Raw genomic sequence first — 9,959 nt, 5'->3', positions numbered from 1 at the left:
AGTCTCTGGATCTGAGTCAAGGACAGCATCTGATTATTGTCCTCTGCTTCTCCTGGTGCTTGAGTGTGTCTCTGCAGACATGGCTGTGGGCTCCTCTGGATGCATTAAAGTCTTGTGGAGGATACTTACTGGTCGTTGTGGTAGGGGCAGGTTCTGTCCCTTGCCTGCTTTGGCTGGGTGGTCATCCCTGTCCCTAGGCAGCTCTCATAGGGAGGGGGAGCAGGGAGGACCTCCCAGAAGGAGGGCCCAGTGTGTGGGCAGAGATGCCAGACTCAGTTTCGGTGCCACTGAGACAGAGGAAACGGGGAGACGTGGGAACCTCAAAAGGACACCTGGGGAGTGAGGGGCCCTCCTGCCCCTCTTAGGTCAAACTCTCTTCCCTACTCCAGTTCTTTGTGCTTGCTGTCCCCTCTGCCAGGAACTGTGTCCCCACCCCCATCATGGCACCTCACCCTTGAAAATCCTGGGAGAGATCAGTGGGGCCCACTGGCCCACCTCCTTTCTCCAGAAGTCAAACCCAAGCCTTTCTTGGGGGTCTTCAGCCCTCTGCCCCCTCTGCCCCCTCTGCCCATTTTGCTTGGCTGGGTTGACCAGACCCCCTAGCTGCTGAGGTGGGCTCATGACCCAGGCCTGGTCAATCAGAGTGTGGTACGAGACTGATCCTCTGACCCCAGTGAAAATTCCAGTCATGGTCATCTACCACTTCCTGGGGATTTGAACAGAGGACAGGCAGGGAGAGAACCTGTGAGTGAATGAAGCCAACACAGGAGAGCAGGATAGAGATGGGAGGAAATTCCTGAGAAAATTTCTCTGAACACCTAAATACACCCATGCCTGAAGTCAACTACCCCTAGACATTCTCATGTAGGCGGGCCAAAATATCCTTTCTGTGTGCATGTGCTTGTGACTCTGAGTGGGTTTTCTAAGACCTATAACCACAAAAGTCCTGCTTCATTGTTTAGCTTGAACACCTTGGTGGAAACTTCCCTGGTCACCTGATGCTGTGGTCTAAATGTTTGTGTGTCCCCACCACCACCACCCCCACACCAAAATTCATATGTTGAAATCTCAATCCCAAGGTGATGGCATTAGGAGGTGGAGTCTTTGGGATGGCTCCATCATGAGGGTGGTTACTAACCTTATAAAAGAGACCCCAGAGGGTTCCCCCACACCTTCCACCCTGTGAGGACGGAGCAAGAAGCAGGCTGTCTACAAGCTAGAAGAGGGCTTTCATAGACACCAAATGTGCTGACACCTCCATCCTGGACTTCCAGACTCCAGAACTGTGAGGAATAAATTTCTGTTGATTATAAGCCACCCAGTTTCTAGTATTTTTGTTATAACAGCCCAAATAGACTGATACCAGATATGAAGTACTCCCCAACTTTGTTCTCTACCATGCTGTCCAGTTTTCTTCCTTCATGGTGCTCATCCCACTCTGTAATGACCATGCCCTGATGGCAGTGACCCTGTCCATCTTAGTCACTGCTGTATCCCTTTGGCCTAGTGGGAAATGATTCCACAGCTTCAGATAGACCCAGTGAAGGAAGCAGGAACAACAGGGAAGTGGGGGTCCTGGACAGGGGACAGCATAGCACCAGGATCACAGTCTGTGGCCAGATAGGGGTAGGGAGACAAACTTGTACCACTTCCCCAATCGGCTATAGAACATCCCTTATACATTCTGGGCCCTGGGGCTTCTCCCTTGGGGGCAGAGACACTTTTCCATGTGCCAGGATAGAGAGTTAGGAACATCAGATGAGACATGGGTATCTTCCCAAAGTTGGCAGATCCTACAGGCAAGCCTACCCTTCACCCACCCCTGCCTTTCTCCAGACCCAGCAGTGATGCCTACTACTCTTACGGACCAACAAATGCAATTACCCCATGATAGAGGAGGTCGTGAGTCAGGTGGAAGAGCCTCTATAGATGTTAGCTCCTGTAGCAGGGAGGAAAATTCACATCAACTCAGGCCCCCAAGTTAGGTGTGTTCCATCCTTTTATCTCATTTTTATCCTCATGACAAAATAGCCTGGTGGGGATGACTCTAAGGCTACAGGAGGGGAAGTGACTAGTCCAGGATCCTGTAAGAAATTTATTGCTGGAGTTTGACCAGCATACGGGCTGTCTGAGTTAGGGACACACACCAGGGAGGGCCCATATACTGTAGGAACTCTTGATGGGAAGCCAGTACCCTCTCAGGGGAGGATACATTGATATGGCTGCTCTGGGGAGCAGCTTGGGAGTTTCTGCTAAAAATTAAAACCACATAGCATGTGGTGTGGGGTAACAAAAAGGTGGTGGTGTGTCTTTGCTCTGCCAATACCACACGGCAGACAAAGAATTGAGTACAGCATGTCTGCTGTGGAAAGTTCTTCAAGACTTGTTATTGTTTGGTAAAAAGAAAATAGAGCGATGCATATGACATGATACCTTTTTATAAACCACAAACATAGAGACACACTTATAAATATACAGAAAGAATAGAGACTGTTCTAGAGGATACATATCAGACAGGAAAATGGGGAGGGGACCAGGACTGGAGGTAGTAGTTAAAGGAGCTTTAATTTTCACTGTAGCTTTAGTGTTTTTTAAAGGATGCAACTAAAATACTCATAATAACACAAAGAACTTCTCAAGGCCACTTCTTTATCATGCTGGCCCATCATCCCTTTCTCCAGAAGGAGAAGCAACTCTTCTTTGGGTGCTTCAGCCACTACCTACTTTGGCCCACTTTGGCTGGGCTGTTGTGTCCCTCTGCCACAATCCCCCAATATGTCCGCTAAAGCTATCCTGGGCTGAGGGAGACCCAGTTCCCTCCTCCCAGCTCTGCAATCTCAGAATCCCTCAAAGTCCTGGGCCCTCACTGTGGTGATAGGGGTCCAGGCCCAGGGGCAGAAGGCACCAGGTGGTCAACCCGCAGGCTGTTTTAATGCACTGCATGGAGCTGAACTCCTGGGTGGTTGGGAAAAATCATGGAGCTGTTTCCCCTCACCCCACCAGATGGGAAGCTTAGAGGGGAGTCAGCCTGTCTACCTAGCACCCAGTGAAAGGAGGGAGAGAATACACATTTGCTGACTGTTCTACAGTCCCCAACACCCCACCTTACAGAGGACACAGGCAGAGAGAGCAGATGTGACTGCCTTGAGGATGCCCATAGGACCTGAGCCTCTGAGAGAGAAACTTGTTACCTGTCTCTGGTTCCCTTACCCCTCTTGAAATTCATGGGGGACAGTAAAGTGGATGGTATAGATGGGCACAGGGCAAGCACAAACCACACCATGACCTCGGCTCTGGGCCAGGGTGGGGGCAGGTAGAGGCATCAGCTACTCACCTGGAGTCTGGTTGGAAGTGCTGACACAGCTGTGGGCAGATGCTCCCTGGGGCAGCCATCGCTACCCCCAAGAGTGAGCACAAGGTGCACCCTGCAGGGGGCCTGGCCTGCTGGTCAGGTGACACCAGCTTCTGCGGGATTAGAGGATGGAATTCAGCTTTCACAGGAAAAGAAAGGCCCAAATAGGGAGGAACACACATGGTTGGTTACCCTGAATCAGATGCAACCCTGGCCCATAACACTGCACAAAAATAGGAGGCACCATTTATGTCCCTGGTGGTCCTGGCAGGTCCAAGAAAAGCTGAGAACATGGACACATTGGTGTATCCTGTGACTCTTGCATGGTCTAGGCAAGGGGTGCTCTGTGACCATCGCAGCTCCGGTGTCCAGAGAACTGGCTTAGAGGTTGAACAGAAGGAGGAGGCCAAGGAGAAGTGCCATAGAACTGACATCCACTTCCAGGCTAGCCCAGGATACTGGCTGCCAGAATGAAGTCCCAGCCCGTGAAGACAGGTGGGCAGCAATAACCCCACTGGCCAAGTAGGCTGCCATCTTCCAGCCCTATTGCTGAGGAGCTGGAAGCCAGACCCCAGACCTGGAGTGTGGAGTATACAGCTGGAGTTTGGAGTCTGGAGCCCAGACCCAGAACCTGGAGCCAAAAGCCTGAAGTCTAAAAACTGGAGTCTGGAGGGGTACCCTGGCTGGCACAGTTGGTAGAGCGTGAGACTCTTGATCTCAGGGTTGTCAGTTTGAGCCCCACATTGGGTGTAGAGATTACTTAAAAATACAATCTGTAGGGCAGCCCGGGTGGCTCAGCGGTTTAGAGCTGCCTTCAGCTCAGGGCCTGATCCTGGGGACCCGGGATCCAGTCCCACGTCGGGCTCCCTGCATGGAGCCTGCTTCTCCCTCTGCCTGTGTCTCTGCCTCTCTCCCTTTCTCTCTCTCTCTCTCTCTCTGTCTCTCATGAGTAGATAAATAAAAATAAAAATAAATACAATCTGTAAAAAAATAAAATAAAAAAATAAAAACTGAAGTCTAAGGGACACCTGGGTGGTTCAGCAGCTGAGTGTCTGCCTTCGGCTCAGGTCATGATCCAGGGTCCAGGAATCGAGTCCTGCATCGGGCTCCCTGTGAGGAGCCTGCTTCTCCCTCTGTCTGTGTCTCTGCCTCTCTCTGTATATCTCTCATGAATAAATAAATAAAATCTTAAAAAAAAAACAAAAAAAAACCTGGAGTCTGGAATCTCGGATTGGAGTTTGCAGCCAAGAACCTAGAGCTCAATGCCTAGGCAATGCTCCTGCTCTGCTGGACATCGGATGCCTGAGACTGGAGCCAGGAGACTGGAGCTCAGATCCTGGAGCCCAGAGCCCAGAGCCTGCATCTGAGAATTTACAGTTCAGGGCCTAGAGCTTCAGGCCCAGAATGTGGAGCTCAGGACCTGAGGTCTAAACCTATAAGTCTAGAATGTAGAAGCTAGAACATGAGAATGCCATCTGGGAGTATGCTATCCGCAGCCTCACCCTCAGGCCTGGTCCCTGAGGCCAGCATGAAGGCACAGGGCTGGAGCCACATGAGGAAGGGAGCTGCAGGGGAAGACGTGATTTCTGAGAAAAGCCCAAAGCAACCTCAGCTCTTTTGGACACAGACTTTGACCTCATCAGTCAATGAGTGACCAGTGCCTGGGCCACCAGGATTAAACATTACATAGGACACTTATCCCCAAACAAGGATGGGGCATCCTCGGGTCAGCTGCCCCTGCCCTGGATCCATGGATCTAATATAGCCTATGGTATTCAATCTGGAGAATGGGGCTTGGATAGAATAACATGTCAGGGCCCTGCCTGCCCTGTGCCAGGAAGCTCAGATGAAAGTCCAGCCTCTCAAAGGCAGGATAAAGTCAAGAGGGCCAGGGAAGGAATTGCTCTGTTCCTTAAGGGGAGGTGGTAGGTGGTCCCTGTTATGTCACCCAGCCCATTGGTGAGAATGGCTTCCTTGACCACAGAGAGAGGATGCCCCTTGTGCATGCAATGCACATTCATGTCTGCACCTGTGTGCAGTGGTACCGGCCCAAATACTGGGATAGAATGTTCGCTGCCATGTCCACAATGTGCAGCAGCATGCTGACTCAGAGTGGGGCTCATATGTTGGTTGGGAAAATAAAAATGTTAGTTAAAAGAGGCAGGAGGAACCCTGTTGTGGGATTACACTGGTCATTAGTTCTCAAAAAAGTCCAGTTCATGGAGGGATGGTCTGGAATGTAAGTTTTTCTTCTCTTGATTGTCCTAAAAATTTAGGTCCTGCAGAAAACTTACAGGCAGCAAACTGTATATTTAAGGAGCCGATGGAACTTAGCCGAGGATTACAGAAACTGCCGGCTGTGCCAACTTCCACAGCTTGCTCCGTTCTGGCCCAAGCACTTGTTCTTGGGATCTTCTCTTCTCTGCTCAGCAGTTATACTGCTCCCAGGGAAGCTGTTTTCATTGGCGTGACCAAATTCTGTCAGTCTGTCACATTTGTGTTGGTTGTGCTGTCCCAGCTCCCACCTCCTGCTCCTTCCCAACCCCATTACAAGTTGTCCCCGCCCCCTGTACTACCCCAGGACAGCTTGCCAGGTCACTAAACCTGCTCTGTTCTCACATTACCTGACAACTCTGCAGCATCTGGCCCAACTGATCAGGGTATCTCTCTCCAAACGAGGGTGACTCTGGCTTCTGGGGCACGTGCTTTTCTGCTCTTCTAGCCAATCCCTGTCACATCTGTTGGTTTCCTAGTGGGAAATCCCCTCTTTTTTTTGCCCTCTTCCACATGTGGGTGCTCCTCTGGGCTCAGCCCTTAGCCTTATCTCTCCTCCGTGTGCTGGTGCCTATTCTCCCTGGCGGTGGGGGGGGGGGAAGCGCGGTGTATCTTCACAGGCCACACCTGAGGCCCTGGGGGCAAGCAAGATGCCAAGTCACTCTGGGCCCCAGGGCTGTGCCAGGACACTGGTCTTAGTACTAGCAGCGGCAGGTTTGAAAAGAGAGGGGTGACATAGTCAGAACTGATTTTGAAAAGCTGGCTGGCTGCTATTTTGGAAACTGGATTGGGGGACATAAGGGCAGAAGCAGGGAGAGCATTCATTGAGAGATGGTGGATGGGACCAGAGAGGTGGCGAAAGGATTAGGGAGCTCCTGCTGAAGGGAAATGGGGAATGCTGGGTGAGAGATGAGAGACAGGAGGGGGAGGAGGGGGAGAAGGACGTCAAAGAAGCCTGCTCTATTTCTGGCTCTGATCAGCGGACCGCATGCTGCTCATCAAGGCTTGGGAACATGCAGGAGGCCCTATTTGGGGTAAGGAGCACATCGTGTGCTTCAGACCCACAGATCCACCTGCTCATGCCAGAGGTACCTCAGACACAGTCTGTACAGACAGATCTTGGCATCTTCCTTCCAAAACTGCTCCTCTTCCTGGGTGCCATTTCTCAATGTGAGACACCTGCCAATCATCCAGGCTCCAGGCTCCCCCATCTGGGGGAGGCCGTGGCCAGAGTGCAAATGGACAGACAGGGCAGGAGTCATCACTCGGGGGACATGCAGAGTCTGTCACAGACTGAGAGGAGGCAGAAAGTGAATAGAAGGAGGTTGAGGTGAACAGAGGGGCAGCTCTCAGGCGTCCTGAAAACAACTCTGGTCAGCTCCCAAATTTTGGTGCTTTGACTAGTGCTCTAGCAGCCACCCTCCCAAATACATTCAGAAGCGGCCACTGTCCATAGCATTTTATAATTCTATCTCCTATAGTGCATTTGATGGATAACTGCGTCCTTCACAAAACCCCAAGTTCCGTGAGAGCAGGGCAGGTAGGCTTCAAAATTATCAAAATTCCTAGCTTTATTAAAAACTGCTTTATTAAAAAGAAGCACTCCTGGTTCATTAGGAGCACCTTGGATACTGCTGCTCCTGCATCAGGTCTGACCAGAGCAGGGCAGGGGAAAGGAAGAGGGCCTGTGGTTAAGGTCCCTGGACCCACTGTGGATGGGAGTGCTTGGACCCAGACAGCCTCTAGCCCAATGTGATTTTAACAGGTTTGTGAGCCCAAGGACGATTCTGACACAAGAACTTCCCTGGTTCAGCAGCACCCCTCCCACCCATGCACAAACCCCAATCTTACCCAAATCGCTCCCTCCGATTTGATGCGTTTCTGGGACACCCAAGGGTTCACTACGTAAAATAGGTTCACGACAGAACATGATGCAACCATTAAAAACAACATTGGCACTGATTGTAAATACACAGGGAAAGCAATATGTAATGGTAGGTGGGAAAGGAGCAAGAGGCAGTCTTTCATAGACAATAAAACCTAGTAGGTTAAAGAGGTGCAGAGAAAAGAACGAGAGGCAGTGTTCTGTTAACAGCAATGTGTTAAAGAAGCAGGCTTGTTGGGATCCCCGGGTGGCTCAGCGGTTTGGTGCCTGCCTTCAGCCCAGGGTGTGATCCTGGAGTCCCGCGATTGAGTCCCATGTCTGGCTTCCTGCACGGAGCCTGCTTCTCCTCTATCTGTGTCTCTGCCTCTCTCTCTCTCTGTGTCTCTCATGAATAAATAAAGAAAATCTAAAAAAAAAAAAGAAGAAGAAGCACGCTTGTTTTTATTTTCCTTTTTGTATGAATGGAGACCTTTCTAGTAAGCAGCAGGTGGCTGATTGCCTGCCTCAGTTCTCCAGAATCTCCCAGAACAAGCCATAAGACCATATGGCTGATTTTCCAAACCAGGGCACTTTTTAAGTGGAAAGGAACTCTCAGCCAACAGCCCTACACCAGGAGTTGGCCAGGCAAACCAGGACTTACGGTCACTCTACCCAAAAACAATCCCAGCTGCACCTCTCCTCTGCCTCACACCCCTTCCACTTCCCTGAGGGTTTTGTGGCCTAAACTGACACAGCCACAGTGTGGTGGAGCTGGGATCCAAACCCAGGGTGGCCTTGCTCTCTGCTTTCAACCACTTTGACAGAGAGTCCATTGTGAACACTGCCCAGAGGATAACTCCACAATGCTTTACAAATTAAGTACAAACTAGCTAACATTTTTAAAAAGATTTTATTTATTTATTTGAGAGAGAGGAGAGAGCACAGTGGAGAGAGGGGAGAAGGGGAGAGGGAGGGGAGAAGCAGACTCCTCGCTCAGCAGGGAGCCTGACATGGGGCTGGATCCCTGGACCTAGGATCATGACCTGAATCAAAGGCAGATGCTTAACTGAATGAGCCACCCAGGTGCTCCCAAATTAGTTAACTTTTGTCACATTAAAAGGGAACTGTGCAGAAATGACCATCTACCTTGATAGGAAAGGCTGGGTCTGTGTCAATAGGAGATATTGAATAGGACTGCAGCTCAGTCAGGGAGCCCCAAGCTATCAAAGGGCAACTAATGAGCCAAGAGGAGTTGTTGACCTGAAATAGGGCTGAGAACTTAAAGGAAGTGGGGCCATTACCTTGGGAATGCAGCCATCTCAGGGACAGGGAGAGGGGCACAAGAATGTGAAGAGAACACATGCTCCAGGACTCTTGTAGGCACTGAGATGGGTCAGTTAGCTCATTGACTTCAACTCACTGCAAAAGAGCTTCTCTGGTTGCCATTTTGTTATTTTTATTTTTTATAGATTTATTCATGGGACGCCTGGGTGGCTCAGTGGTTGAGCACCTTCCTTTGGCCCAGGGCGTGATCCTGGAGTCCTGGGATCAAGTCCCACATTGAGCTCCCTGCATGGAGCCTGCTTCTCCCTCTGTCTGTGTCTCTGCCTCTCTCTCTGTGTCTCTCATGAATAAATAAATAAAATATTTAAAAAAAAAAGATTTATTCATTTATTTGAGAGAAGGAAAGAGAGAGCAGGAGTGGGAGGGACAGAGGGAGAGGGAGAGAGAATCTCCAGTAGACTCCATGCTGAGTGTTGAGCCCGATGCTGGGCTTGATCTCATGACTCTGAGATCAAGACCTGAGTCAAAACTTAAGAGTTGGCTGCCCAACTGATTGTGCCACCCAGGTGCCCCTCTGATTGCCATTTTATAGGTAAAGTGACTTGCCTCAGCACTCCAGGCTGACTCAGAGATTAGATCAGGAGGGAGCTGGCCTAGCCAATCTTGGCTCAGCATTGAGTAGGAACTCAACTAATGTTCTTAGGAATGGGTGGATAGACATATGACTGGCTGGCTAGGTGGGTGGGTGGGTTCATGAATGGATGGACGGATGGATAATGTTGGACAGGTTACTCACATAGTTGCCCAAGCTAAATTTTTTTATTATTATTTTTTATTTATTTATGATAGTCACACAGTGAGAGAGAGAGAGAGAGAGAGAGAGGCAGAGACACAGGCAGAGGGAGAAGCAGGCTCCAGGCACCGGGAGCCCGACGTCGATTCGATCCCGGGTCTCCAGGATCGCGCCCTGGGCCAAAGGCAGGCGCCAAACCGCTGCGCCACCCAGGGATCCCCCCAAGCTAAATTTTGAATGGAACCCACTGCTGCTGGATCTGTTCAATCTTCCTCTCTTAGAAGGGAAGCTCCCTTCTCATCATTCATGTGAATCTGGGCCCCAATTCAGGCTCCAGAGTCCCATGAAAGGGAAACAAGTTTCTCAAAGGCTCCCTAAGAGCCCTCTCTGGG

The sequence above is a fragment of the Canis lupus genome, chromosome 4, assembly GCF_011100685.1.
Source record: "Canis lupus familiaris isolate Mischka breed German Shepherd chromosome 4, alternate assembly UU_Cfam_GSD_1.0, whole genome shotgun sequence".
NCBI classification, from domain to species: domain Eukaryota; kingdom Metazoa; phylum Chordata; class Mammalia; order Carnivora; family Canidae; genus Canis; species Canis lupus.
The sequence above is the reverse complement of the archived record's forward strand: the minus strand, read 5'-3'. Positions refer to the sequence as shown.